At 29.7% G+C, this 24,284-nt stretch overlaps 1 protein-coding gene and 2 long non-coding RNA genes across 4 annotated transcripts in view; 1 reads left to right on the top strand and 2 right to left on the bottom strand.

Moving 5' to 3' along the window:
• LOC129958311 (homeotic protein antennapedia-like) overlaps positions 1 to 1,900 on the bottom strand; it is a 202,684-nt gene extending 200,784 nt beyond the window's left edge. The window contains exon 1 of the mRNA XM_056070709.1: positions 1,846 to 1,900. The gene's annotated coding sequence lies outside the window, so the exon portion shown is untranslated. The remainder of the gene's footprint in view (positions 1 to 1,845) is intronic.
• Positions 640 to 24,119, top strand: LOC129958314 (uncharacterized). Of its 2 annotated transcripts, none has more exons than XR_008783194.1 (3): positions 640 to 727; positions 20,813 to 20,948; positions 23,855 to 24,119. It is a non-coding gene; the product is annotated as an uncharacterized LOC129958314 (long non-coding RNA). The 2 variants fall into 2 exon arrangements; XR_008783193.1 differs by lacking the exon at positions 640 to 727 and adding an exon at positions 13,083 to 13,328.
• Positions 6,833 to 24,284, bottom strand: part of LOC129958312 (uncharacterized) — an 86,279-nt gene continuing 68,827 nt past the window's right edge. Inside the window, exons 2-5 of the long non-coding RNA XR_008783192.1 lie at positions 16,926 to 17,105; positions 16,302 to 16,422; positions 10,133 to 10,234; positions 6,833 to 6,998 (exon numbers count right to left, since the gene is read on the bottom strand). This is a non-coding gene — a long non-coding RNA (uncharacterized LOC129958312). The remainder of the gene's footprint in view (positions 6,999 to 10,132; positions 10,235 to 16,301; positions 16,423 to 16,925; positions 17,106 to 24,284) is intronic.

Here is a 24,284-nt window from a genome sequence, read left to right as displayed (position 1 = left end):
TTTTTTTTTTGTTCGAAAAAAGAAAGAGATTGTCACATTATAACGGTATTTCAGAACAGAGAATAACGAAAGGACAATTGTAACAAAAAATGGATAGCAACTAAGATTTTGAAAATACGACATGATTTTATAATAGAATTCGATCTAGAAGGGAATGGAAAATTTTCCAAGTTTTGAATAAGAATAGTTATTTTGTTTTAAATCAGATATTCTGTAACAAGCAAAAAATATGTACAGACAGAAGTATGTAAAAAATGTATATATGAATATAAAAATGTGTAAATAAACATATGATTTGTTAGTACGAAAAACTGAAAATTAGCAGGTCCCGATAGATGGTAATTCTATTATTTTTTTATATCAAATATGTCATTACAAAAAAAAATTCCAAGCTTTAGCTCGTTTGAATATACAAATTTAAATATATAATATTTAGTCGATGTTATAGAGCGCACCGTTACGCTCTCTTGCAGTTACTCTTCCAGCGAAATTCTTGCCTTCACTCAAGACTCTACGTTTGTCAAATTAACTGCCCATTAACTTCAATTGCAGCTCTCTTCTAACAACAGCTAATAATAACGTCCACGCGTAGGTACTTAAGAGTTTATGGTACTCAGCAGAGCGTTTTTCAAGTACAGTCAGCCTTTTAAAGAGTCTCGATTTATCGCAGAAGCTTCAAGTTTGCTAGAATGGAACGTCTTGCGGAACTTGAACAAGATTTAAACAGGTAAGATAATTTTATATATTGATAATACGTAGCATTTATACGAAAGTGGCGATTGTCAGAATTTTAAAATCTCAGCGCTTTTTTAAACGGTTGATGCAAGACATTATTTCAAAGCTGTGATTTTGAATAAGAGACAAGTATTAGTTGATGCTGGACATTATTTCAAAACTCTAATTTTCGAATAAGAGATATGTTATTAATAACTGTTTCTTATTTAATTTGTCCGAAAATGAAACTTTTTGAAGCGAAAGAGATTAAAATAATATAACGAAGGACAACTGTTTAACAGAACAACACTTTATATTTAATTGATGAAAGAGGGATGTGTATTACTGATAATATTAAGTATTTGACCTAGATGAGAGTTTATTGTGTGTAAAATTTGTTTACGTATGATATGAACGGAAATTATGAATCTGGACCACTGAAAATATTCTCATTTTCCTATGAAAACTTTATTGTCCTTCCTCGGTTTTATAACATAAATACAGAATTTTGAAAAAGAAAATTTTGTTGCAAAAAGTGTGAATATGAGAAATGATATGTATAATATTTGCCGAATATAATGATTGAATTAAACGTGCTGGATCATAATTCCAAATAAATAGCAATTTAAAGATGTTAATCGCAGTTTTTTTTCTTTAAAGATTTCAGTATTTTATCTACACGTGTTGTCTTTTTTTAGAGGGGGGGGGGAGGATAAAAATATCTCTGCCCTTCTTCAAAAGCGATATCTCTTAAAAACGCGATATGCATGAATTAAGTGTGCCTTTGGTTCTGTGTTGCGTATTTAGATATTTGACTACCACGTCATGTACAGATAAATTACGAAATAGTTTTTGAAATACACTTTGCGCGTAGTACGGAAGTTTCTATTTTTATTGAAAAGCGGAACTGGACCTTATCACCCTTTTGACTCATTGCCATGTGAAAAAATATATATATATATACCAAATGCAGAGGTAACAGATACTTGATTTCTATTTAGCCTTGTAATAACAGTTTGTGGATCATCATAAAGAAAGAGACTACAAAAGAGCCTAAATTTAGATAGTCATTCTACATGTTTATGGGCCTAGGGAGTAAAGCACTATCATAAAGAAGTTGCAATAGTTTACCTTTTGAAAAGGGACTCACGGCCGGGCAACCGATGTGTGGTCACAGGAGAGTTTGAGGACGTTCTATGGCTGTTGGAACGATATCCTTTAAACCAATCTCCTCCACAGGAACGCTCGTATCTTCCACGGAGGCGGCGCAAACCGGGAGGGCGGTGCGAGCAGCCCCTTGTTGGGCGACATCTCAAACATAAAGCGAATTTTTTTCCCTCTCTCTTTCCCCTTCTCTCCTAAGCTTGTGCAACGGCATATATTGTGTAAGGCTTTCATTCAGTTTTTATTTTATTTATTTTTTTATCACAGAGTTTGGGGTTTAATTTTTATAATGTCTTTCTTTTTATCCAAGGGGATATTTTTTGAGTTTTGACAGAGAATAATGCCCAGCGGCGAACGATGAAAAAGTAAAAAAAAAAAAAAAAAAAAATAGAATGATGTTGATTTCACGGCTGTCTCAACTCCTGTTGTGCTCTAATACGTTGGTTTTAAAACTTTTAAAAGTAAATGGAGGGGAGTTTTGAAAGGCTTTGGATGTGTGGAATAAGATGTGCGCTTGAAATGCAGTGTGAGTCAGAATGCAGTAAGAGTAAGTGTACTTTTATCTTGTGTTTTAAGGCCATAAAATGGAGGAAAAAATTAAATGAAAAATGAGGTGGACCTTCGCTTTTGAACCAGTTCAAAATAAGTATGACTAATTCAGGAAGAGAAATAAAATATAGGCTGCTCGCATGAAAAATATCAGAAGTCAGAGTTTCAATAGCTTAACAGTGAAGAATTGCTTGCATCAAATTTATTTTATGCTCTTGTTAAAGGAAAGATCATTGCACCAAATGAAAAAAAAAAAAAAAGTTATCGAAGCTTAATAACAATTCTTAATTATTTGATATACCGATTAGTAATACTAATTCATATTTTGTAGTAATCTAAGATAAATGAAAAAGAAAGATCAATATGCACGGATGATGATTCATTTATCTTGTAAAAAAGTAAATTATCATGAGATTCACGACTATCTTTCATGGCAATTAAATATTCATTATTGGCTCTTATCGATATTCACATAATCAAAATTATTATTCGCACCAGTTTTGCTTTAGAAGAACATTAATATGATAGTTGTCTCTAGGCTAGGAGAGGGAGGGGGGTTCTTGGTTTTCTGTTTGGTTCAGATCATCAAAGTAAATAGTCTACATTACATTTATACAACAATAGCTTAATTACAGTGAGCATCATTGCTGTTGAAGTTCATTTTTAGAATTAGTATTGTGATAGACATGCTAACTGAGCCTGTATATCAATAACTTTGTATCTTAAAATGAATTTTTGCTTTTGGAACTATTCAAATAATTACTCCAATATATATTTGCTTTTTGGCTGTAAGATAATTTCGTTCATTTCTGCAAAGTTACTATGAAAAGTTTGGAGTAATTGTCAGGATACAAATTCTGTTACAAAGAAATTTCTAAGTCATTTATACAATTCCTTTTAATGTTTGATCAGTTCGAATAAAGCGCATTTCATAATATAAGAAAATATTTTTTCTAAACTATAATCTAATTCTGCATTGTTTTTTTGAAAATTTAATAGGGCTATTGATTTTTTTTGGGTAAAAAATATAAAAAATTACTAGAATAAATATCGAATTGCAGATTCAAAACAGGATAGTGGGAGTAGAATCCCATCAATTTTTTAAAAATCTAATATTTCATATTGACATTGTCTTAGCATATTCATAATATAATGATGCATATGCTCATAAAAATGCAGCATGAAAAATCTTGTTAGAAAAGAAAATAATTTAATGCCGAATAATGCCTGAATGAAAATGCCCTATTACTTATAAAATTATCATTCGCTAAATTACCTTTTTAAGGAAATATGGACCACATTTGTGTAATGGGGGAGGGGGAGATGAAAACAATATTCTGTTGTTCGTAAATTATGAAATTTTGCATATCACACTTTCAAGAGTTATTCCACAATTTGTGTCAGTTTTTAGTGCTATTCAAATCTTATATAATTAAAAAAAAAAAAAAAAAAACACCTAAGTAAAACATTGTACAAACTTATATTGTTTTGCAAGGGAGTTACATCTAAAGATATATTATTTATAAGAAAACTGTATTAAATATTCATCTGATACTGAAAAAAGCAATCAACAAAGAGTAGCATCGAAAAACTTCACTTGGATTTAATATAATTGTTAGAAACAGCCTTCCGTAAAGGTAAGTAAGTTAGTGATTACATATAAAGAACAAACGAAAAGTAAATAAAATCATTAATTAAAGCTCATTAGTTAAAAGCTTTTCAAAGCAATAGAAAGCCATGTCAGCTCTTTCAATTCTAAATTTTCCTAAATAGTTATGCAAAATCTCAGTATACTGGACAAACATGTTTCTTCACTAGCAATATCAAGAATAGGCAAATGAAATTTATAGACATTTTGAAGTTACTAAAGGACTTCAGAATCTTGGAGTGTAATGTAATAGAAGACTTATATAATATGTAAAGAGTCTTTAAAATAAATGTGATCGAAAAACATCCCATTTCAATCAGCTCTCAAAGAAATTGGGACCGTAACAAAACTAAGATGAAATTAATAAAATCCAAGTCTTAAGGGGAAAAAATCAGTATTTCACCAAAATCACTTCATTCAAATAAGCTTCACAACTCTTTTGACAAGATAAAGGAAGAAAAAGAGAGCTATTTTTAGAGAAACTATCGTTATTTTCTGATCAAACATTTTAGGTCAACTGGTCCACATTTGAGTTCCTAGTTAAGCAACTGAATACAGACATAAACTATTTATAAAGATAGAGTTTAATCTCACCCCATATGCTTCAGCAAAAAGTAAAAATTCGGTTAGTTTATAGAGGCTTGATTTAAATGCATGTGGTACTACTGACATTCAACTAAACAATATGCTACCGTATCGAATTGTCTGAGCAATTGCATTTTACTCTAATTTTGTTCTCATAAATACATATTTCTATACATGTGCGTTTTAAAGACATTGTAGGCTATTGTGGTGAAAAGCTTATAAGCCAGTAAACAGCTACGCTGCACGAGCAATTGCTCTTGTATCATGGTTATGTTACTGGACTGCGAACCGAAATCTCCCAGGTTCTATCCTCGCACATCTCAATCCGCTTCACTAACATGTTACTTTGCAGTTTCTTATTTTAAGAAAGTAATCAAATTCTATATATAATCAAAAGTCTTTGTGCAAACCTTGAACTGAGCATAATGTAGCGTATCGAATAGGATGGCAGAAATAGAAATGTGAGACAATATTCTTAACTTATAGAGTTTTTGAAAGGAATTTACCGACTCAGCGTTTTGATTCCTTAGGGAAAAGTTGGCACAACTTTAACTTAAATTTACATTTAAGACAGAATTATATATATAATTTCTTTCTGAAATAATTCTGTTATTAACTGTTGGTTTGAGGCCATGGAAGATTAATATAAGGAATTTCTCCTGTTTCCCCTTATCCTACACCTCCTTACCAGAATGAAGTTGAACTGAAACTTGATAACCTGTTGTGCCATAAAGGAATTTGAAATATTCAGAAAACACAATAGTTGCGCATTTCATAAAGACATAGTTGTGCAGTTTATGAAAAGACGATAAAAGGCAATAGTTGTGCATTTCAACATGAAAAGAAAATTTTTTTAACAATGTAACCAATTACCTAACAAACTCCTAAGTTCTGAATTCATGAAATTGTCTTTCTGCAGGTCAAGAGAGAAAATTTGTTTAGAGGGCTTTTTGGATATGATCATTAAAAGGTTGAGAATTCAAAGTGAATAAATAATATCAATAAAAAAAATAATAGATTTAAAATTTAAGTATAATCTTTTAATGGTCATGAGATTTTTCTTATGCACCTGGATTTTATTCATTAAGCTGACTTTCTAAAAATACTGAAAACAGCAATAAATTTCAATATAAGAATTTCAGGTGTAGGATTTCATTCACTTTCAATCGATGATTAATTTTGGTACATTGTTTCAAAAGGATAACTGAATAAAATTGATCAAATAATAACGAAATTAATTGTTTAAATGTACAAACGCGGTTACTCAGTTAGTGAATGAGGAATCTGAACTGCAAGTTCAAATTCCCTGAGTAGAAATGATTTTAACTATTCTAATCTTTACAGAATCTTTCACATTTAGAAGATTAGAAAATAATTCATGTATGTCTTATTTCTATCAGCTAGCAATAATTCGCTATTGCTTTTACATATCATTGATTGTAAAAGTGTTAGTTCTTTAGGGAATCACTAATTAAAATCCTTGTGTGAAGTAGTTTTCAACAATTAATAACAAAATCATCAAGGGGCAAAAATGAAAACTTAAAGAGGCATTTGGAGTTGTTTGTTATATATCAAATATTAAAATTCTTTTGTTTAACATCCCAATCTTAACGTGTAAAGATCTACAATTGCCTAAATCTGCTACCAAGCTATAATTCGAAGACTATTTTTGAAATCTTTTAACTGAAGGCGGATTACTTTTAATACAACTCAAATATTTACAAAAACATTTCAGAAAGACAGATGGACTTTTAGATAACCTATTAGCCGATTAACTTGTGTTATATAAAATATCTTCTCTGCTTCCAGCTTTGTCATTTAGATGCCCCATAGATGCATAATATAACTTTAGAAACATAAACTGCAATGCAACCGAAAATTCTTTAAAAATTTTAAAATGATCAAAATGCAGTCTTGAAATATTTACTTAAATGTAAGGCTAGTACAATGGTAATTAAGATAATATGTATGATTCATTAACAAGATGATAAAAGCATAAATCTGTTTTAGAGACACACAATACATATAATGAATAATAAATCAATGAGTAAATGCAATAATATAAGTATATTTTGTGTAGGAATAACTTATTTTCAAATGTATGCAAAAAGCACTGTCTGAAACATGTACTTATATTTTATGTAGAATAATAAGGAAAAAACTATAGCAATGTTTATGTATAGTATTCTATTATTTATTGAAATTCATCACATTACAAAAAATGTGTATTTGTAAAATTTTCGTGTATAACAAATTATGTATAACAAATACCTATAATGTAAGTATTTATAGAACAAGTCAACATGTTAACGTCCATAATCTATCAAACCATATGCACCTGCAAAAAAAAAAAAAAGAAAACATTACTATCACTTGAAAAATTAAGTTTATACATTATATATAATGGAAACCAGCATTCTTTGGATCAGCTCAAAGTGGATAAAGGCAACTTCTCTCTTCATACATAATTGCTTCTTTTCTTGATAACATGGCACTTTCGTACATGACAGATGCGTACAAGTCATGCATTACTAATAAATGATTTTTAGGCGGTGAATTTGTGTAATTGACATATGAGTTGTTGAAGAGATTGTAACTATATAAGCGATACCTACAATCACGATATTTGGGCGCGCTCTTAATTAAAATTTGCATAATTTCGAAATTATGTGTTTTATTAGAATTTTTTTTCAATGAATTTGGATTAAAATATACGAGGAAAATTATGAAAAATTTCTTCTCATATACATAGATATACTTTTATCAATATAAACTCATCCTCCCCCCTGATAATGCTTTCCTTCATTGGATAGCTGACATTTGAATTACTAATTACGTTAGTTAGCTGAAATTTTATGCCTTTTAGTGATGAAAAGATATTGCCCTTTATCAGTTTCTAATATAAATTCACTTGGTTAATATAATAAATTCTCATGTAAAAATGTTTAGTATTTTATTATTGCCACTTTGAAAAATGTTTGTGGCGGCTTTTGCGATGCGCCAGGATAGAACCTGGGATCTTGTGGTTCGCAGATCAGTAACATGACCACGATACAAAAGCAATTGTTCGTGCAGCGTAGCTGTTGACTGGCTTATAAGCTTTCACTACAGACTCTCCCTCCAGCGAGTCAGAGGTGAGACGAGAGATATGTTTGTTGAGTGGTGATGTATTTAGCTGTTGAGTCTAATGCGCCTGTACCCATTTGAGTAGCACCAAACGTTATGGCGAGCGTGTGTGGGTGAGTGGTTGCTGTTGCTGTGTCAAGTGAGTCTGACGACTTTGGTTTGCTGCGTCAAGTGAATCTGACGACTATGGTTTGCTGCGTCAAGTGAATCTGACGACTATGGTTTGCTGCGTCAAGTGAATCTGACGACTATGGTTTGCTGCGTTAAGTGAATCTGACGACTATGGTTGCGGGTAGATGGCGCCACAACAGCTGTACGAAAGTTGAAGGTTCATCGTCCGAGGTCACCAATGTGGCCGATTGGTATCAGCGAGAATAGAACTTGGGACCTTGTGGCTCGCAGCCCAGTAACATGACCACGATACAAAAGCAATTGCTCGAGCACCATAGCTGTTAACTGGCTTATAAGTTTTCGCTACATGTTCCTTGAACTATAAAAGCAGCCTAAATTTTATCAGCAGTGACATTCAATTGACTTACAAGAGATATTACTTCTTAGAAAGAGATGAACTATTATTGAAGCAATGTTAAAACGCATTGAACAGCTTGATGAGCTATATAATACTAGCCGCCGAAAGTGGCTAGTATTACTTATGGAATATCTTTTCAGAAGCATATATGTTTACGAAATTTGAGTGATTTTCTTTGTCTCCATCGTTTATTCGTATAAATTCAAGCAAAACCAAGTAAAATGATTACAATTAATAAAGTTTTCATTCAGCAAATTTTTATTAAAAATTAAGAAAGAGTTTACTTAAATAAATAACTTCAATTGCATTGGTTTGTAAGAAAACATACCCTGATATTCTAAATATTTTCGATAAATGATCACATATTAGACTCTGAAATACTAATAGTTTTTATGTTTAAATATATAAACTTAACATTTTTTTTTTTTTTTGGTCAGAGGAGCCCATATTGACAGATTAAACTTTAATGACATGTACGCAAATGCCAATGCACACTAGTGTTATGTCTTTCTTTTTTCCTTATGCAACTAGCTTAACGGATTCCTTTTTTTGGTGGTGGAAGGGGCTCGTCTAAGTCAGTCAAAATGCTTAAATAACTCACTTAAAGAGTTTCAAATGTTTGTATGTCTATTTTATAGCAAAAATTCAGTCCTATACCCCTGGTGGCGGAAATGTGAAGATCTCCTCCTCTATGATTCAATTCCCCATACTCTAAATAATTTCAATACAAAATACCATTTCTGTGGTTCACTGCTTTCATTGTAATTGAACTGTACATATCTACAAATTAATTATGGCCACCCAGTACATTAAAAATGAATCACAGAATACTTTTTAAGGGGGGGGGGAGTTAGAATGAACAGGTTTTGTCTACGCTTCCATTTTATGTGATTGTAATCTCCTTTTGCAAATAAATTTAAACCATGTTTATTGATTAATCCAGGGATAAGAAACTATGGATTATTTTTTTTCCATCAATGTAATTGGCAAACTTTTGCAATTTATTTTCTTCAATCCATATCAGAATATTTTTATAAAGTTTCTCTTTAACCCAATTATATATAAATATTGATAAAACATAGAAAGAAACAATGATAAAGAAGAATTAATTCTTTTAATTTTATAAGTTGCCTGCATTTTATCAGTTACCTTGCATAGCAAATATGCATTACCCAAGCATTGATGAATAAGCAAAATTGCTTGGCGGAAAATTGATAAAAGATATCTCTTAAACTAACAGATATATTAGACAAACGATAATTTTTGGGGGTTCTTTGCTATACTACAGCAATTAGGAGATAACTAATCTGCATGTTCTTTATAGGAACAAAAGTAAAAATAGTCAATCAAGGGGGAAAAAAAAAGATATTGTTAATTTATATTAATAATTCCCCTTGAAAAATAATTTATAATCGAATAATTTCCAATTCGATAAGCATATCTAATACAATCCAGGTTTAAAATCTCATGGCAAGAGAGAAGTGAGCATCTTCCAAAGCAACTTTGGAGAATTTAGTGCCAGGGATAAAAATCTTACTTATCTCCCATTATATGGGAATGGTTGACATTCTAAAGACTTTCCAGGGGAAAGTGACCTATATTTACTCCTGTGCTATTTCACTGGCAGGAAAGCCTCCAATATACTCTACCCTATTGCAGTAGGGAGCAATCTTTTTAACCGTTAAATATACACACTAAACTATAACAAACAACTTTTCAAAATACAAATAATAATAATAAAAATATATAATTTGAGAAAGGTTAGTACTAAATACTAATAGTACTAATTACTATTTGCTAATACTAAATAGCTTTACTCATCTGCATTGAATCCTTCCGCAAGAGGCAAATGTATTTCTTCCATTTTCAATTAATATGTCATGCCTGCTTCAATGTGGCTACAGAAAAGCCTATTAGATCTGGAAAAAACAATGGTAACTATGAGTAATTTTTAATTTTATAACAGTGACATTAATATATATAAATAAACAAAATTTAAATTTCAATGATTTCATTTTTTATTATTACAACAAACATTAAGTTACAAGAAAGATCGAAATTAATTTAAAAAACAGCAAATATTTGCCAGTTTTATATTAAGAGAATATAAAATACATAATCTAACAGAAGTGAAGGGGGCATATCAACAATCCTTTTTATGCTCAAAATACATTTTAAATTCTAAATTTCATTAGATATTTCCATTGTAGAACACTTTTGAAATAAACAAAAAATTGTATAGTACAAAAACAAATTAATACGAAGTATAAAGAATATGGTATTATCACTCTAGGTTTTGTTCCAATTAGCAGAAACATTCTATGAAGTTTCGTTTGTAGTCGTGATATAAAAGTAATATCAACCCTGGATTCTAAACCTCGAGGTGAAACTAAAAAGTCCAAAATATAGTATCAATTACATAATTAAAATTCTAGAGAAGCTTATGAGTGAAATTTGATAACTTTATGAGGAAATAAACAATCTCCCCCCCCTCAAAAAAAATGAATTGCTATCATATACAGGGTATCCCAAAAGTAGGCATACGTCTTTGAGAAATTGTATGTTTATTAAAAAAAAAAAAAATACTTATCTTATTAAAAATGAACTCAAAGAGTTCTAACTTTTATTTTTCTATTAGGGGTGTTCCAAAATTTGTATTTTATGTTCGAAAATTAATTTCCATTTACGGTATATTAAAACAAAACAATTTAATTTTTATTCGTCCGACGCATTTATGATTACAAAAATAAATAAAGAAAAATAAAAGAAAAAAAGAAAAACTCAACAATAGAGAGAAAAAAATCTTAAATCTTATGCCAATGTATTGAAAACTTTAAACATATGTTCCATCCGTATCACTCCAGATTTCAAATCTATATTTAGCTATTGTGCTTTCTGTTAGCTATTCAGGAGATAATTTTTGAAATGGTGCAGAAAGCGTTTCGCAATATTAAGGCTTGATCTAAAATTTGCAGGAACATAAATATAACACATGTCGAAAATTTCGAATAAAGATTTGGCATAAGATTTATAAATCTTTTCCTTTTCTATTTATTATTGTTTTTCATAAATCTGTCTTATCTGTAATCGTAATTGAGCTGTAAAAATCTTTTTTTGTTCTTTTATCTAGTGACTGAACATATTAAACGTGATAAGCATAAATAGACTTCAGTTTTTAAATAAATCTGTTAAATAATAAATAGACCCCGTTTCATAAAAATGAACCTTTATTTTTGGGACACCCGGCATTTTTGACGAAACCTGATGTAAATATATTGAAATGGAATTTGATGTAATCAATTTTCTCCACAATCTAAGTAGACTAATTTTTTTAAAAAAAATTATTAATGAAAAAGTGTAAAATGTAGAAATGATAAGTGATGAGGATATATTCGATTCCTATTTCATAAATCCTGAAAAATATTTCAGCATGCAATTAATCAATAAATGCCAATTTGGCATGCATTATTGTTCCAGTATCTAAATCATTCCGAACGCTGTTTCAAATTTGTGTAAAATTTTGAAATTTTAGGATTGTAATGAGACTGAGATCATAACTCTTATTCTTCTGAAGTAAAAATATTTCATCTGCGCACAGATGAACTACTTTTTTCACTTACTAAAAGTAAAGATCAATGCTAACTATATAAAAATACGAATAAATCTATTATTGCAGTCTATGTATCAATTTTAGAACTCCTAAATCTAAAAAAATTCAAAAATAAAAAATCAGGAAAAAAAAAAAAAAAAAAAAAGGAAAAACAGATATTGTAAAATTAATGCGCAAGTGATTTATAAATACTTTTGTTTACATTTATTTATCTTTTGAAATTAAACAGAAGGTCCATTCCGGACAAATTTTCGAAAACTTTCAGATAAGTTATGAAATTTTTATTCCTATGGAATTCTATGAATAATGTCTGACATAGATGCAAGTAGATACACAAAAATATTTCTCTAAGTCAATTTCCTACAGAAAAGCTTTTTATATTATGGTTCCTGAATCCTAATTTGGTTGTATATATGCACTTTGTGGTTTGGAAACATTGGTAGATCATGTTTTACATAAAACTTTCATTATTAGTAAGGAAAAAAAATAAAAATAAATAGAATTAATGGAATGATGAAATAAGAATAATTAAAATCATAATAAAAGTAATGAAATAAGTATAATTATGATAAAAAAATGGAAATGAAAAATTCAACCAAGTAATAAAAAATAATGAAATAAGAATCGTTTAATTAATAATAATTGGATATAAGCTTACTGTATTAAAACATTCCAAGCAAAGAAAATATCTTTCCTTTAATATTAATTGATATTTCATATAGCTATTTTATCTATCTTCCCATCTAAGTCTTTTCCCGCCCTTTTCGTTTTTTCTTTCCCCATTCAGAAGAAGACGTAGAACAGTGTAGCAAGTGGAACACAAATCCCGAACAGTCTAAGCATAGTCCGCCTGCAAAGTCGCCTACATTAGTTTGCAGGAAAGTATGAACACAAAATTTAAGTAAACACACTACAAGCGCACGAGACATTAAGAAAACAGCAAAGAATACGAAAAGAGGTATAAGAAGAAGAGTGCAAAAGGGAAGGGGATGTTTTTTTTTTAAAGTACAGCCTTTATGAGGGAGTTCTTGTTCGATGCAAATCTCCGCCACCGTCAGCAGTCAAAAAGGTTAAACGATCCTATAGATTAAAAAAAGCAGAGAAAAAAATAAATAAAACAGGAAAGAAGCAAACCCAAACAAACTACAAGTAAGATCAAGACATCGGTGGAATAGAAAGAAGAACCCATCGACCTTATAATAAAACGGCGGGAGATCAGAAGCAAGTGACCGTAAATGTCTGTTTGGCAATTTACGATGCAAGGCTCTATCCTTTTCTTCCAGAATGCGCTGCTTGCCAGAGCACGTGGTTTCGAGAACGAACTTCCGCCGCTATCGTGCAAGGAAAAGCCAAGTCCACGGGAGATTCATAAAGGCATAATCGATACGTCTTCTCCATAATGGGTATATATATTTTTTCCATACCCTTCCTCTTTTGTATTTTCGGAATCATAATTCGAGATATTAAATAAAATACATGCTGTATACTTTTAGTCGTTTTGGGGGAGAGATTGTTTACACTTCCGACTTCGTCCATCATGATAAGTATATATAACGTAACACTAGTGCTCAGTATGCTATAAACATTGCTTATTTTTAAAAGTATAATGGTTTTAGAGTACTGTGCACACAATGGCGGAATTAGGTATTTAGCGTCCTAGACAATATAAATATGAGGTCCCTCTTTTAGTAATTGTTAATTTAATGTTATATTTCAATAATTTTTAAAGTTAAGGAACATATTAAGGACTTATTTTAGTTAAATTTTAATTTAGTAACTTTATGAATATAGGTAGTTTTCAGGATCTTACAAACATTACCTCATTCTGAATTACACATACACACACACATTAAGATTAGTTATTTAAAACTGAAGCAATATAATTCCTGAAAAATTAATCATAGTTATTAGTTCATGATTTCCAAATACAGATATTACTATCAAATATAAATATTAAACTACTATAAAAGAAATTAAACAATAAATTTCAAACAAATATAACTAAAGTTATTTTTTTACAAGATCTGTAAAGTGAAGGAAAACGTAGCCAGTGAATAAATAATTAATATTCCGACTCTTTTCAAATAATTACTTATACTTTAACTTAATAATGATTTAAATAATTTACTCTTAAACACACATTGTAGTCCTGATATTTAATAGTTCGTAAAATGTGCCTTTTGAACAAATTTATTTATGTAATAATTAAGCAAAAAAAAAAAAAAAAAAATGATTGTCTGCGCCCTCTTTTTCAATCCAATGGCCTTAGCTAGCTGCTTAATTGGAAATCCCCCACATCTGGATTTGTATTGCGATGAGATATATATGTTGTTACTCATTAGTAAATACCTCACTGCTTGAGATGCAAATTACTTATTCGAAAACTTGAATTTAAAATGTTATCAACAATCCCAGGCAAATAATTTTTAGTGCATTGAAAATAATATAAGAATGTTCGTTTAACCCTGTTAAAAAAAGAAAATGAATGTTTGACTTTTGATTTTTACTAATTACTTTTGATGTTTGATTTTTATTTTATACTAAAGATGCTTATATATCTTATGAAATTTTAATTTCAAGATGGAATTTTGTTATCAATCTTAATATTTACTTCCTGATAAGGGGGAGTTTCGACATTTTGCACAATTATATATTCTCCATATCAATCATCCATATTTGCTTATTTTCAAAATCATCAATTAAATAATCCTTTAAATGAAACCAGAGCTGCTCCCTGATATTGAATTTGAAAAAAAAAAGGGGGAGGGGAACTTATTTCAAGATTCCATAATATTTATAATAATGAGCTTTATTTAAAGTCCAAAAAGTGGAAAGTGATTTCAAAAATTCTACATTTTAAGGCATTTATAAAATTATGCTTAACAACAGGCTTTCATTAAATTGATTTTTGATGTATAACTACATTATTAATACATGAACGTTGATATTAAATGATTTTGTTTCAGAATCTTCCAGTAATTTTGCAATCTGAGATTGAGTTCATTTGAAGATGGTATTATTTAACTCTGCAGTTCAGTACCTTTAAATATTTAGAAACATCAGATTTAATCAAACCCCCTGCAAGGCAATTAAATTTTAAATTTTTAGTACTTAATATCAAAATCCTCTCTATTTTATTCAAGAGCATTTATGTTTTTTAAAGATGACGCTCTATTTTTCTATAAACAAAATGTAACATTTTCTACTATTTTTAAGTCCTCGTCAACACCTCGGACGTTTAACGTGTGCAACTAAAGTTTCATCGGCTTAGTTTCCTCTCATAAAAAAAGTCATCTGTGAATATTCAAAAGATTTTAGCTGTTTTGAGAAGCAGATTTCGAGCAAGCTAGCACTCGACAAGGATGAAACAGGAGCTTATCAAAGCACCCAAACAGATGATTTCCCGTTTTCTTCTAACTACAGAACATTCAACACCCCGAAAGGGAATATTTACTTGTAGGGAGAGAAGAAAGATAGCAGATAACTTTGTCGCTCAGGGAACTTGATATTGAACAGATTTCTGCAGGGGAATAGGAAGAGTCTTCCTCTTTGTACCAAGAGCAGAGAGATAAGGGCAAGCGCAAGGAGGTTATTTATTCTTGCTTAACTAGCTCTATCTTTTCAATGTCGTGGGCATTTCCCCCCAGCAGTAAGCTAAATATTAAGAAAAAAAAATTCCTTTTCTTCCTTAGATCAATTTATGTCTTAATTTGAAGAAACCTATTACTGTCTCTAAAGACGATAACATCCTTCCATGCCTTGAGTCTTTTTTTTTTTTTTTTTTTTGTCCCCGACCATTTTAAGCGTTTTCATACCTTTATTGGGCTAGGTATTTTATAACTCAGTGGGATCGGATTATACAGAGTGCAGCAATGAAACAAACAAATTTTAAAACTTTACCATGTATAAAATAGTTTTATAGAAACTTGTATAAAGTAAAGTGTAAGAACATTAGCTGCGGCTTGTTGTGGATGGTTAAAAGTAAAGCGCACAGACATGAAACACCAGCAACAAAATTGTCCTTGAAAATAGGGCCTTCTTTATTTTTTCCCTCCTCTCATTTGGAATTACTTACATTAGCATCAATTGAAAGAACTGGATCGTTATGTGTAAGATTAAAATGAACTTGAAATTCGCGCTAAATGCACACATAATTATCAAAGGAGTTTTTTTTTTGGGGGGGGGGACTCCTGATAATGTTTTGTTTTCCAGGCGGAACCATTTCCTTCTTTCCTTCGGTTTATTTCTCTGTTATATTCTATGCTCAAACACATTACTTAATTTATGAAGTATTAATTTCTAGGAAAAAGAAACACATACAAAACAAATATGAGAATAAAATACCCCTTTCAAGGATACTTTGTGTTTTTCAATACCTTTTCTCCTTCCAGAAAGCAATCATTATTATGTTGGTCCAAGATATTTTTGCAGAATAAATGTCGATGAACAAGTAGAACACTCCTGAAGATTAGATTCTATTAGAATATGTTGTAATTCCTAAATAAAGAAGGTACGTTGATAAATCAGAAAACAGAATTGCTATTGTGATTAAACAAGAATGAATAAGAAGAAATCTACAACAATACTTATGAATGTTACATGAAAATAATAAGATGGTCCGTCATTTGGGACACAAAAATGTATTATTACATTCTTCTTTTCTCTCCCTCTTTCTCCTTTTAAGTCTGTTTAGTTTCTTACATTAAAAGAAATTTCATGAATATATACTTCATCAAAAAATCATTCACAGAAATTTACTTAGAGTGCACGCGTCTCAATTAACCAGCACAACTTTAAATTATCTGAAGTTAAAGATAACATTTAGGAGATTCACAAAAACAGGTTACAATATATAAGTCATAAGAAATATTCTGTTGTAACCTTCGAAATGCCAAAAATGTAATTTCGAAAATCTATTATTAAGAAAATATAATAAAAAAGAAATAAAGAATAATTTTTAAAAAAGCAAAAAAAAGTAGGAATTTTTTTAGAATAGTTACTAGTAAGTTGATCATAGGATTCTTGAAACATTTTTCCAAGTCGGCAATTTCCAGCGATTACAACCTTTTAGTACTAGTAGAAGTCAGTCTCTTTCATTTATTGCTAAGATTTGAATTTTCAGTCTGTATAGTAGTCTTCTATTACACTGTTTATTGTGGTGTTCCTGGTTCCTTGACTGCCTGAAATATACAAATATGCATACAAAAGTTTGCAAAAGATTATTCAAATATTGTATATTCGTATTAAATTATTTACTTCTTTTTTTCTTTAGCTAATTGCTTCGATAGATTTAATCCCACTATTATATTTACCATTTGATTGGCGCAGCATAGCTCTTGCGCCAGAAACCAACACAAACCAAACCAAACCCACTATTATAATTTTCAATTCTCTCCTAACTGATTCTTTCAACATTCATAGAATTTTGACTGAACTTGTTTAGATACTGCTATAATTTTAATGATTAGAGCTACGTTCGAAAAATAGTTAGTTCAGCGATTCTCTCCTTGTGGTATCGTCCTCCTACGGTCGTAGTGTAAGAAGAATTTGAAAACTCGGATGTCGCCCTCATCATCTGACCACGTTAAAAATTCAGAATCCTTTAAGGCAGAATATTAACTAGATTAAATGGAGCTAAATTTTTCACAATAATTTTTCTAATATATCGGTAGCATGGCAACTAAGTACAACTGGAATCGGAGGACACATGCACGAGATTCAATACAACCAGTCGCGGTAAATATAGATCTACTGTTAGTTGTATCCGTCACAATTAAACGTCCTCGTTCTGGTACGATGTGGAAATTTAGAGAAAAAGTGCCGCTTAAATATCATCCACACAATCTGACCACGCTTCAAGAGGCACGTCCCAAAATAGCAATTGCATAGCTCCATAATTCCTTCATACAAATGTCAAACTGAATTACTGGTATTCCCTTAACTCGAGAACTTAAGACATTGAAAAGAAGTGTGTTATTGCTAACACAGTTTTCCTTTCAACAAAGATTTTATCAGTTCTACAGTTTAGAAAGTTTAAAAAGAATCACACCTTTTAAGAAGAATCCTGTAAAAAAATATCCGTTCTATTAATGAAAAGAATGCCAAATGTTATGCACATTTCTTGGAAGAGATTCAAATACTCGAAATGTTAAAGCAGAGGCATGAGAAGGGGATCTTTCTAACAAGCGTTGACAGGTAGTGGTTTCTCTTCTTCTTCGCATTCATTTAGAACTGAATTCAAAATTGTGACAGAAATTTGTTATAACCATATGAAAAGCTGAAATTTGGTTTCATCTCTTTGTAGTATTGTCTTTCTCAGAGCTAAAATTACATTCCTTTCCATGAGAAAGGATGTCTGGAATTCAAGAAAATTAATAATAAATTAAAGGGAACTTAATAGTAAGAGATAAAAAGGTGAATACTCCTGTGGTAGAACTGCTGCTTTGGATTTCGGTTCGTTTATTATTATTTTTTTTAATTTGGCATTTTATAAGGTATTCTTTTTATAATAGAATACTTGTAAAGCCCGTAACGAAGGGTAAGCCAATCAAATGCATTAATATAGTGCCAAAACAGAGTCGTGTCCCATATATGGATCGCAGAATTTGTCATATATCTTGTAAATAAAAGTTAGAAATCCTATCTTACCGTTCATGGATCGTAAAATAGGTAGTGTTTCACTAAGTGAAACCAAACTTATACAAATGATTGAGCATCATTTTACTTCCAACCGCTAACTATTAAATCTCTTATTTTTAAAAAAATATATATATATCAAAAATATACAGCTGTGGCAGAAACTGATTACGGAGATCTCATACGCAAATATATTTACAAGGCAAATTCTGTCTATAGAACTTCCAGGTGGTGGACAAAGTGTCGCCACAAACCATTCTTCAGTATGAGATTTTCAAAACAGCAGACTATTTACTATAAGCTTATCAGCTAACGAATACTTGAAACTGCTAACCGTATGCAGATCATGTACTGCTAGTGTAATTACTGCATTATAAAATACCGCCACCAGACGATATATGCATAGATAGAACTAATACTTCGTATCATTTTCCTAAAACACGAATCTTTGAGGCGGCATTTAATATTCAGTCTGCACAAGGTAGAAAATTTAATTAAAAAATATAAATTTAAACAAGAATGCGAGATTAGAAATTTAATCGATTTAAATCTTATTTTCCAAATAACAATTTTATCAATAAAACGTTTTCGTTTGGAGGGCCTTCTCTCAATAATAATAATAAAGACTTATAATAATATAAATATATATAATATAACGATCTCATATTTTGGAATTAAACCTTACATATGAATGGTAAAATTTTTTAAAAAATAATTATTAATTCTTATTAACAAACTAGATATTGTTCACTTATGTGTTACTATGTGATACCATACTTACTTTATTTAAAACACATCTTTAGCTCACTTCAGATACAACTCAATTTTCTTCATTTTCTCATCTTCTTTTTTTATTATATTCTTCTTCTATATGTAGAGTTTTTTCTTGCTTCTAAATCTGCTGAGGACTTCCAAAAGGATCTGCGCATGATATTTCTAAACTAAACATTTATTTTTAACCTCAACCCTAATCTTTCTCCAGGAGGATAGTTCTTGTTTGCTGTATTTTTTTCAATTTGCTAATGTATTAATCAGTAAATAAAGACGATTTATTATTGTTTTTTCCTGTCAGCATCAAACCATTAAAAAAAGTACTGATAAATTAAAATTTTTAAAAAATGACATAATAACAATGATTTTTTTTTTAAATTTTGAGATAGCCAATCTTTTAGCTATTGGAAATTTTTTGTTAGATATTCAATGATTCACTGAATACTAGATAACCATGAAACAAAAGGTGACAAGCATGCCTTATTAGTTCTGAGTTCATTTCTATTGTTACAAATGATGAGAATATCTTTTTATTATCCTCTTTTTCTTTTTTTTTAAAGAAAAGATTTCTTTCATTTTATAGTGTTAAATAGAAATTACATTCATCATTACTGACTTCAGTATTAATTTACATTCATACCAATAGCTAAGTTAATAATAATAATCATAAAAGTTTTGAAAAATGCCAGATGATTAGTATGCAGATCGTAATCCTGTAGTCTTAGACCTTTCTAGCATTTGAATCTTTTGTTAAAATCTCTATAAATTATTAAAACATGTATTTAAATCATGGTTAAGTAATAGCCTCGCTTTCAACTTTTTTTTTAAAGTAAGTAATTGAGTGATGTGAAATAGGAATAATAAATTTCAATTAGTGTAGACTTTCATTTTTAATTAATTACTGAAATTGAAATAAATAAGTACTGAACTAAATATTTGTACTTGTTTTTCAATTATGTAAATATGTCATTTTTATAACATTTTTTGTTTCTTAAATTGCATATTGCTCTGATTACTCTTATTTCAATTTATTCGTGCACTCTTATATAATAACTTGAAGAGATTATTATAATTGTTAGTTATTGCAGTTACATTAATAAATTAGACAGATCAAAGTTGCAGTGGCGTAAGTCATATAACCTTTGCTTTCTAGAAATTAATATCAAAATATAAGTACTACAAAACATTCGAGAACAAAAATAACGGGATGTTACCATTTTAGGGATATCATCTGGAGGTAGATTTAACATGGGGGTTGAATGAAATTTAGTTCATACAATCATTAATATTTTAAAACATTGTACGAATTAAATTAGTAAATAATACAATTTATTTATTCATTTACTTATATGGGGTGGTGGGGAAATGACTTACACCACTGTTACTTAAATTCGTCTTATTCGAAAACTGAAAAAGTTTTCACAGTTTGTTGATAACTCTATTTTTGGTGTATTAATATATTCATATATTCTATAAATAGATGAAACATGTCAAATTCAAGGAGAAGGATAGCCACAGTTATCATGTTTTCGTTATTGCCTTCAAATCCTCAAGAAATCCATGAGGAAACTAGGAATTTCAGCAGGCACTCAAAAAGACTATGTAGATGCTCACTGGTAAGATTCTATCTAGCAATTTTTTTCCTCGGTCACCATCTTTATTACTGCTCTTATTCCCTTGCAATTGTGAGCTTGTGAGAATAAACATCTTAAGATTGTGAGCAAGTGGTTGGAAATTTCTCCAAGATGTTTTATGTTGTTTCTGAAATATTCTCAGTGTGGAAATTTGAAAATAACTCTTGTGTGATGCTTAATGCTGATATTACTGTATTTCATTTCATTTTGACGATTCATATAAATTCTACAACAAATTACAAAGTTTTCTGTTTTCATGTATGTTTCAGTTGCGTTAAATATATTTTCGATGTAATTCCTCATAATTGAATAAAACTGGAATACCTCTGATTTTTAAATCTGTATAGAGCATGGCTTCATTAATTTTTTTCAATTTGAGATCCGTTTCAGATAGACTGTCGCAATGCAATAATTGAAAAATTAAAAAGAACATGTAACAGTTATTAGAGATAAACAAAGAGAAAATTCACTTCAAAAAACTATTTGTCAATTAGAGATATTACTAATCAAATTATTATTACTTTCATATTTCGAAAAAAAGTGAATGCAGAGTAATGGCAGTTTTATTATTGAAATATTACTAATCAAATTATTATTATTATTGTTACTTTCATATTTCGAAAAAAAGTGAATGCAGAGTAATGGCAGTTTTATTATTGAAATATTACTAATCAAATTATTATTATTATTGTTACTTTCATATTTCGAAAAAAAGTGAATGCAGAGTAATGGCAGTTTTCTCATTTCACAACATTGTTCGATGTTTTCAGAAAGAGAGTTGCATGGTGAGAATTTAAGAAGTCCTAATATAAAATCATTTGAAATTGATTCCCTACAACGACCTTTCTAATAGTAGACATTTTTGGAAATATCTCCGTCAGATACCATGTTATTATATCACTTTCTTTCAAGCCAAATCAGTAAATGATTATTGTTTGCTTTTACAATATGCAGGATGAAGTCCAGATTGTTATTAGCTTCTTCTAGAATGTTTTCATAGCAACGTAGTGGTAGCTCAAACTGGTTTCCGACAAGAAATAATTGAAATGAAATTGATTTTATTAGTTTGTGTAAGATATGGCGCTTTTTATATTTCGCTTATTTATAATGATTATTTAAATGTTGATGAAATTTTGTTTGTTGATTTGAATAAACATATTTTCTATACTTTTCAGAAAAGCTTTATGTATGTATCGAAACAGGAAACTATTGTTCGATTGTAATTTTGTTTTTGTTTTAAGCTCAGTGATATTCTAAGGAAATCCAAACAGTAAGAATAAGTTGGCAAAAATTAAAAGCAAAAAGGAACTGAAAGTGTGTATATATATATAATTATTATTGTTTTATTGAAACATACTCCTGTGTGAGTCCAAAATTATTTTGTTGTACATGACGAAAAAGACTCAGTTATGTAAATGACATCAATAAAGTGATTCCCCTAAAAGTTAATAATTGTTTTGTCAAAATTGAATATAACATTCCTGGATAAAGAGTGATCAAATGTTGATCTTTTTACAGTAGCAATGAACATTTCAAAATTTTAAATAGCAGAGAATATATCCATCAAATATCTTAAATCGAGCTGAATTATATCTTGGACGCTAGCGTAAATTGATTTTTTATGTCGTTTTTTAAGAAACAGAAATATTAGAAATGTATTTGAAGTGTAATCATGTTTTCATTAATTTCATACAAATTAAAAAGTATTTATGAAAGTGTGTTATTTTCATTAATTATTATACCAGATAAATAAATAAAATAATAAGTTTGTAAAATAATGTTGAAACAAAAATGACAAGAAAGTTATTTGTTTCCTTCTATAAATGGATATAAAATTATTTTTGAGTTTAGTAGAAAAAAAATCCCATATGAAATTATTATGAGTTCAAAATTGTATATTTTAAAACAATGTCTTTTGTGATAATATTCTTATAACAAAACATTAAAAGTTCTGTGAATGTAACAGTAATTTCACGAACTGCTTTCAAACTTTCTTATTATTGAATACTTTTTATTGGTCAATTATTGATGGTTTTATGTAAGTGGAAAGTACAAGGACAGGTATCAGATAATAATAAAACTCAGCTTATTTAAATTTTAAAATAAAAATGTGTTTTCTGTGTCTTTTTATGAATAGGTCATTTCTTGTTCTTTTATCCATATTAATGTATCTCCATAATAATGTTCTTTTCTCCAATTATTTATTCATTCATATTCTGATACATTATCAAATTAAATCGATTAATTAAAAATCTTATCTATGATTACTGCAAGCAAATAAGTTTTCAAAGAATGCTCTATTTTTAACACTGTATTAAAAAAAAAGTTTAACAAAAAATATTCATTTAATTTTCAACAGTATTTAGCGGTAAAAGCTTAAAACATATGGAAACGTGTACAAAAAAAAAAAAAAATTACATTTGATATTTGATAATCAATAATAAATTTTCGATCGAAAAGAAAAAGACAAAGAGAGATTCAGAAAAAAAAAAAAAAAAAATCCAAATCTAACCTTTAGATATACAAGCAAACAAATTATCGAACCTACCAGTTGATATGAGCCATTTTTAAAGAAAGCAAGAGAAGAAATGCTTTTCTGAGACGATTAAACTCGTTCCCAAGTCAAGGTGAATATTACAGAAAATCGCACTTCTACACAGAAAAAAAATAACTTCCCCCAAACGCTGTGGATTTTGCATTTGCTCCGAGGGTAGAAACTTCTAATCTGAAAAGTTGGGGAGGGGAGAAATATAAAAATAGAACCTTCACTGCGATATACAAATTTTGCTTCGAACTAACACAGATATATACAAGCGATAAAAATCAGCGATGAAACCGTGAAAATTTTTGTTGATATTTCTCCTCGTCTCTGTCTTTTTCTTTTTCAGATCCATCTCGAGCGAGGGGATTGCAGCCAGGGACCGAAGAATGCGACCCGCCGTCACATTGTATGCTTATGAATGGAATCTCCCAGCCTCAGGGATTGAACGCTACCTATTCATAATTTCATCTATTCACACCTCAGTATTAAAAAAAGAACGGCGAATAAAAAAAGAAATTCCCTTCCCATACAAAGTTCTATGGATATCTCGCTGTATGTATACACACTCTTTTTCCCCAGAAGTTGCCGTGATATTTGAATCCTGTAGATATGTTTACATAGACAAATAAACTTGCTTGAGTTGGAATAAATTTGGTTGTAACTTGTTTGGTAAAATGACACCACATTCACGAAATCAATATGCATTTATACAGAATCAGCAAATTTTGCCCCAATTATAAAAATCTATTGTGCGAAAATTATTATAATTATACATG

Source organism: Argiope bruennichi, chromosome X1 (genome assembly GCF_947563725.1).
Source record: "Argiope bruennichi chromosome X1, qqArgBrue1.1, whole genome shotgun sequence".
NCBI classification, from domain to species: domain Eukaryota; kingdom Metazoa; phylum Arthropoda; class Arachnida; order Araneae; family Araneidae; genus Argiope; species Argiope bruennichi.
The sequence above is the reverse complement of the archived record's forward strand: the minus strand, read 5'-3'. Positions and strand labels throughout refer to the sequence as shown.